Source organism: Strix aluco, chromosome 21 (assembly GCF_031877795.1).
Source record: "Strix aluco isolate bStrAlu1 chromosome 21, bStrAlu1.hap1, whole genome shotgun sequence".
NCBI classification, from domain to species: Eukaryota; Metazoa; Chordata; class Aves; order Strigiformes; family Strigidae; genus Strix; species Strix aluco.
Genome location: NC_133951.1, coordinates 3,060,339 through 3,066,338, shown reverse-complemented (window position 1 = coordinate 3,066,338; position 6,000 = coordinate 3,060,339).

The window sequence follows — 6,000 nt, the reverse complement described above, 5'->3', positions numbered from 1 at the left end:
GGCGCTGGTTCCTTGGCTCAAGAGACTCATCCCCCCTCTCTGCACCCTCCTTTCAGGCAGTTGTAGAGGGCCATGAGGTCTCCCCTCAGCCTCCTCTTCTCCAGACTAAACCCCCCCAGTTCCCTCAGCCGCTCCCCATCAGACCTGTGCTCCAGACCCTGCACCAGCTCCGTTGCCCTTCTCTGGACACGCTCAAGTCATTCAATGGCCTTTTTGGAGTGAGGGGCCCAAAACTGAAACAACTCGTCGAGGGGCGGCCTCACCTTCCCTGTCCCTGCTGGCCACGTTAGTGCTGATGTAAGCCAGAATACTATTGGCCTTCTTGGCTACCTGGGCACACTGTTGGCTCCTGTTCAGCTGGTGATCAATCAACCCCCCCAGGTGCCTCTCTGAGATGTTTCATCAGGAGAAACATGCTGGCACTGGAGAAAGCCGCCTCCTCCTCATGGGACGAACAAGTCATGGAAAACCAGACCAAGCTGTCTGCTTGGCTTAACTGCAACGTGTAGATGGATGAAGGAAGGGCCTGATGCTCCTCCAGTGCTGAGCCCTCAAAGGTGTTGGGCCCACAGGTATCTCAAAGCCCAAAGCCCTGCTCAGTGCCCAAAGCCCTGCTCAGTGCCCATGCTGCCAGGCCAGTCCCAGACCACAACACGCTGGTGCTATCCATCTCCAATGAGCATCCACCACGACACGGGGCTTGGACGAGGACCACAGCTGAGATGCACAGGCAAGGACCAACAGCACAAGGATGGTGAGTGGGTGAAGGGGACCTGCTCCACCACTTTGCCTGCCTCACACTGGAGAAAGCCCTGGGACCAAACACATTTTTATTACTGAGACTGACCAAACCATGCCTTTCCCACACACCAGGGCAGGTCTGGGTTGGTCAGTGGTGTAAAACTGGATTTTCTTGAGGGTTCCCATAGCAAACCCCAGAAACAACCGCCCAGGAGTGTGAAAATGGCTTCAGCATCACGCTGCCATGGCACTACATCCCAGTGAGAGGAGATGACAGCGATGACAAATGACACTCACCCTAAAATTATGGCCAGACTCTGATGCAGTGAGTACTGCTGCATTATTAAGAGCAACCAAAAATACTCCCAGCTTAGTCATTAGCTGGCCTGGACTACGCAGCGAGTGGCTGCTGGGGCTGTCTCACCCCTGTGCTTGCAGAAGGGAAAGGGAGAAAGATTAAAATGGTTTGCAGCTATTTTTACGCAACTTTTGCTCTGCGTGGCCAAGGCACCAGGGTGAGCAGAGCACCTCCAGAGGCTTTGGGCTGCTGACGGGGGAAAATTGCATTAGGATAATATTAACTGCCTTAGCGTAAGTGTAACAGCTTACTCTAAGCCAGCAGAGCTGAAGCAAAGTATGAGATCAGGGGAACCCACAGCCATAACTTTGCTTCACACCCAAGGTGGGATCTGGGCATCAGCCTTGAAAAATGGCTTCAATGTGAAGGGTGCGAGGAGGAGGGCATGGAGTTAGGGTGGGCCTTGCAAAGCCCAGGCTGAAACCTCGCACAGTGTAACAACTACCCATCAGTGCTGCCATGAAGGCTGTGTTTGAAAGCCTGTGGATCAGAAATCTCCAGAAATGTTGTTTGACACCTTCATTAATGACCTGGATGATGGGGCAGGGTGCACCCTCAGCACGTTGGCAGATGACACCAAGCTGGGAGGAGTGGCTGATGCCATCCCGAGGTGCTGCCATCCCGAGGGACACGGACAGGCTGGAGAAATGGGCTGAGAGTGACCTCGTGACGTTCAGCAAGGGGAAGTGCCAAGTCCAGCCCCAGGCACCAGGACATGCTGGGGGCCACCCAGCTGGAAGGCAGCTTGGCAGAGATGGCCCTGGGGGTCCTGAGCTGACTATGGGACAGCAATGCTCTCACAGCAAAGGTGGCCACCAGCCCGCTGAGCTGCATCAGGCAGAGAATTGCCAGCAGGTCAAGGGGCAGATCCTGCCCCTCTGCTCAACACTGGTGAGACATGTCTGGGTGTCATGTCCCACCTTGGGCTTCTCAGTACAAGAGAGACATGGACATGCTGGAGTGACTTCAGCAAAGACTGAGGGTCTGGAGCATCTCTCCGATGAGGAGAAGCTGAGAGAGCTGGGATGGTTCAGCCTTGAGAAGAAATGGCTCAAGGAGATGTTATCCATGTGGATAAATGCTTGATGGGGAGGGGTAAAGGAGACAGGGCCAGACTCTTCTCCAAGGTGCCAAGTGACAAGAGGCAATGGGCACCTCGATTACTGTGTCGCACCTCGATTACTGTGTTCAGTACTGTGTACTGTGTTCAGTTTTGGGCCCCTCACATCAAAAAAGACATTGAATCCCTTGAGCGTGTCCAAAGAAGAGCAACAAAGCTGGTGCAGGGTCTGGAGCACATGTCGTACGAGGAGCGGCTCAGGGAACTGGGGGGGTTTAGTCTGGAGAAGAGGAGGCTGAGGGGAGACCTCATGGCCCTCTACAGCTACCTGAAAGGAGGTTGCAGAGAGCTGGGTACGAGTCTGTTTAACCAAGTAACAAGTGATAGGACAAGAGGTAATGGCCTCAAATTGTGCCAGGGAAGGTTTAGACTGGATATTAGGAAGGATTTCTTTACAGAATGGGTGGTTAGGCGTTGGAATGGGCTGCCCAGGGAGGTGGTGGAGTCCCCATCCCTGGAGGTGTTTAAGAGTAAAGTTGACTTAGCGCTTAGGGATATGCTGTAGTTGGGAACTGTCAGTGTTAGGTCAATGGTTGGACTGGATGATCTTCAAGGTCTTTTCCAACCTAGACGATTCTGTGATTCTGTGATTCTGTGATTCTGTGAAATATTGGAAATTCTTCTTAAACATAAGAAAATATTTTACTCTGAGTGTGGTCAAACACGGGAAGAGGCTGCTCAGAGAGGTTGTGGAGTCTCCATCCTTTGAGATATTCATAGCCCAACTAGACATGGCCTGGAGCAGCCTCCTCCCACTGGTCCTGCTGGACCAGGAGACTGGAGGAGATGGCCTCCAGAGGTGCCTCCAGCCTCGGCACTGGCGACTTGGTGTTTCTGTGGCTGCGAGCCCCCAGTCAGACCCTATTCCCGGCTGTGCCATGGGTCTTCTCCCCATCCTTCTCCCTGTGACATGGGACATGTCCTGATCCTTGCCATGGTTTTTTTTGACACCAACTGCAGAGAAGCACTAGCTGAGAGAGAGGAACAACCGTTATGATTTCCTCCGGCAGATCTTCCCAGATCTAATAACCCAGACAGTTTATTGACTTCTTTATTTAACTGGAGTCATCTTCTCTCATTTCTGTGCTGCCATGTTTGCCTTGCAGCTTTTCAAATGTCTACACCAAAAAACACCCCACGAGCATCATTTCTTCTAACTCCTTGAATCTACCCCTCTGATATATTCTGGGTCTGATCCAGCAACATGATCAGTGTTTTTCCCTGTTCCTTGCAGAGCTGCAGGGTGGCAGGCAGGAGCGGGGCTCCACCCTAGCACCGGGACCAGGCATGGCTGGGACCAGACGTCCCCCAGTGCCCTGGGAGCATCCACACAATGTGGGGCAGGCATGGGCTATTCTGCTCCCCGATTGCTTTTACATGTTATTTCTGCATGAGTTTAGTCCCAAAACATGGGTTTGAATTAAAATCCAAAGGCACTGGCAATCTCTAAATGGATTTTTTATTTTTTCAGAAGTCAAAATATTCTCCCTTTTTTTGTGCATGTCACATGGGTCCTTCCATGTGGATTTTTAGCTGACCCTTCCCCACTATTCTAGTTTTTGGGGCAGAAAGGTCTCACCAACTGCTCCTGAAGGGATCCCAAAGCCTTGTAGCAGCCTGATTCTCTACAGACCCTGCTCTCCAAAAGCCCTTACAAGAAAATCAGCAGAAAGATGGACAAAGCACCAGTGGTTTTGGGTCCATATGAAGTAGTCTGAGCTCACTTTAGGTCCCAGCCCTGCAATGTTCCAAAGCAGTTGCACCAAAGCCCATCTGTGCTCTTCCCTCCTGAGCTGTCTTCAGGCAAAGTGGTGTTCAGCTGCTGAAAGTTCAGTTGACAAAGTTCAGTTCCCTTTTTTTTTTCTGCACACTTGACAAGGGATACTACATGGACACTACATTTTTGGCCTTTTGCTTTAATTTCTTCTATGGATTATGGAGAGAAACTTAAAGCAAAGTTTCATCAAGCAGTTCAAGAAGACAAATGTAATTTCATCATCCCTGGGAGTTATTTCTTGTTAAATTTCTTGTCTGGTGACCTGGACTCACAAATTCCAGGGTGATTTGTTTGCTTTCTCTATTTTATTAATAAAATGCAATATAATAATGCTTCTTTTGTTACATTAGAGACATTCACCTTTCAAAAAACCTGCTGTAGCAATGAGTGTTGCACTGAAGTGCTACTGGTGTCCAGGAAGGTGGCCATGGGCTCTGCCTGAGCTCGCCCACAAGAGAGAGAATTTTCTATCGGATTTAAACTTTGCAGCTCAAATTAATCCCCACAGCTATTTCTTTTCCTGTTGTTTGAGTGATTCCTTTGTATTGTTTGGCTGCCATGGAAAAAATGGTGTCAGTCACCGAGAGGCTGTTCACACCCCTGCCAAAATCCCAGTCACTACATCACCTCCCTGAGCAAAGTTCCCCACTTGCAGGCACCCAAGCCAAGAATTTAGAGCAATCTGTGGCAAAAGGAGGGCCAGGACGGGACGGGACGGGATGGGGTAAACAAGTGAGTCATGGTAACCTGGCTTCATCCCCAGTGAGTCTCAGCTACAGGGCTCCTGGCACCACTGTGGGCTGGTTATCCAGCCTCCACGACCCTCTACCCCCAAAACCCCCTTTTGCTGAGTGCATTTACAATGCTGGTGGAGGCAGGAGCCCTCTCTGGCCTCCAGCAGCATGAGGCAGGGGGAAGAAAATCAAAATACTGAAACAGAGCAGTCCCAGGGCTGTGAGAGGTTCATTGCCAGCCACTTTTTTGTGATTTGAGAGAGATTTGGTGCATACGTGTAAGGAATCGCACTGTGGCCATGAGAGAGATCTCCCAGAGCCCAGAGGGGATGAGTCCGGCCAGTGGTGCCAAGCATCCCTGCCCAATGCCTGCGAACTGCCCTGCTACGTGGCTGAAAAAGGGTGAAAGTTCAGAGGTCCTGGCTGTTTCTATCAGCCTTGCCCAAACACAGTCCTGGCTGACGGCCACTCATCCTGCAGCTGGACACCAGGAGATGCTCTGCTCTGGGTGAGCGTTATAACTCAGGCTCCTCTCAGTGGATACCATTTCATGCCCTCTGCTGAGGGTCTCCTTCCACTGCAGGGACCAGCATGAAATCAAACTTCCCCCTTCTTTTCCTTCAGCCATCTCCTCCAGGAAAAATCGTATCATTTGCTGGGAACTAGCTTGTGACCAGCTCGCTCGGCCAAAGGCTGTGAGCGCTCTTGACCAGAGGTGTGGTGCTGAGCCAACGCCAGATGTGCTCGTGTGCAGCCAGATGTGTCGGTGCTCAGAGCGAGATGCTCAAAAACATCGGGAAGAGTTAACCCCATGCCTGCAACAACCACAATACCTTGGGTTGGTGTTCCTCTAAAACCCAAGTGGAACCCCAAAATATTTCAGAAAAAAAATTTGTGATTTTCCTATTTTCTGATCCATTTTCCATCAGAAAGGAGTTTGATGAAAAATTGTCACCCAACAGGTACCTGACCAGCCGTGCATGCCCCCTCTCCCTCGGTTTCTGTTTACAAGAATGTCCCATCGTGGGTCATTGCACTGGTAAGCAAGGCAGTGACAAAATGAGCAATGACCTGGCAGGGACATGCAAGGTTTTGCCAGGACAGTGACAACTTCTGTGGCATGCCACCGAAAGAGAGCCCCAAGCAAAAAGTGGTTCAGCAACACGGGGAGAACCACTATCTCCTCTGGCGTGTCTGCTTGGCTTTGCAATGCTTCCAGCCTCCCACGTCAGCTGTTTGAGTCCCGTGTTACAACACAGCGGGGACAGGT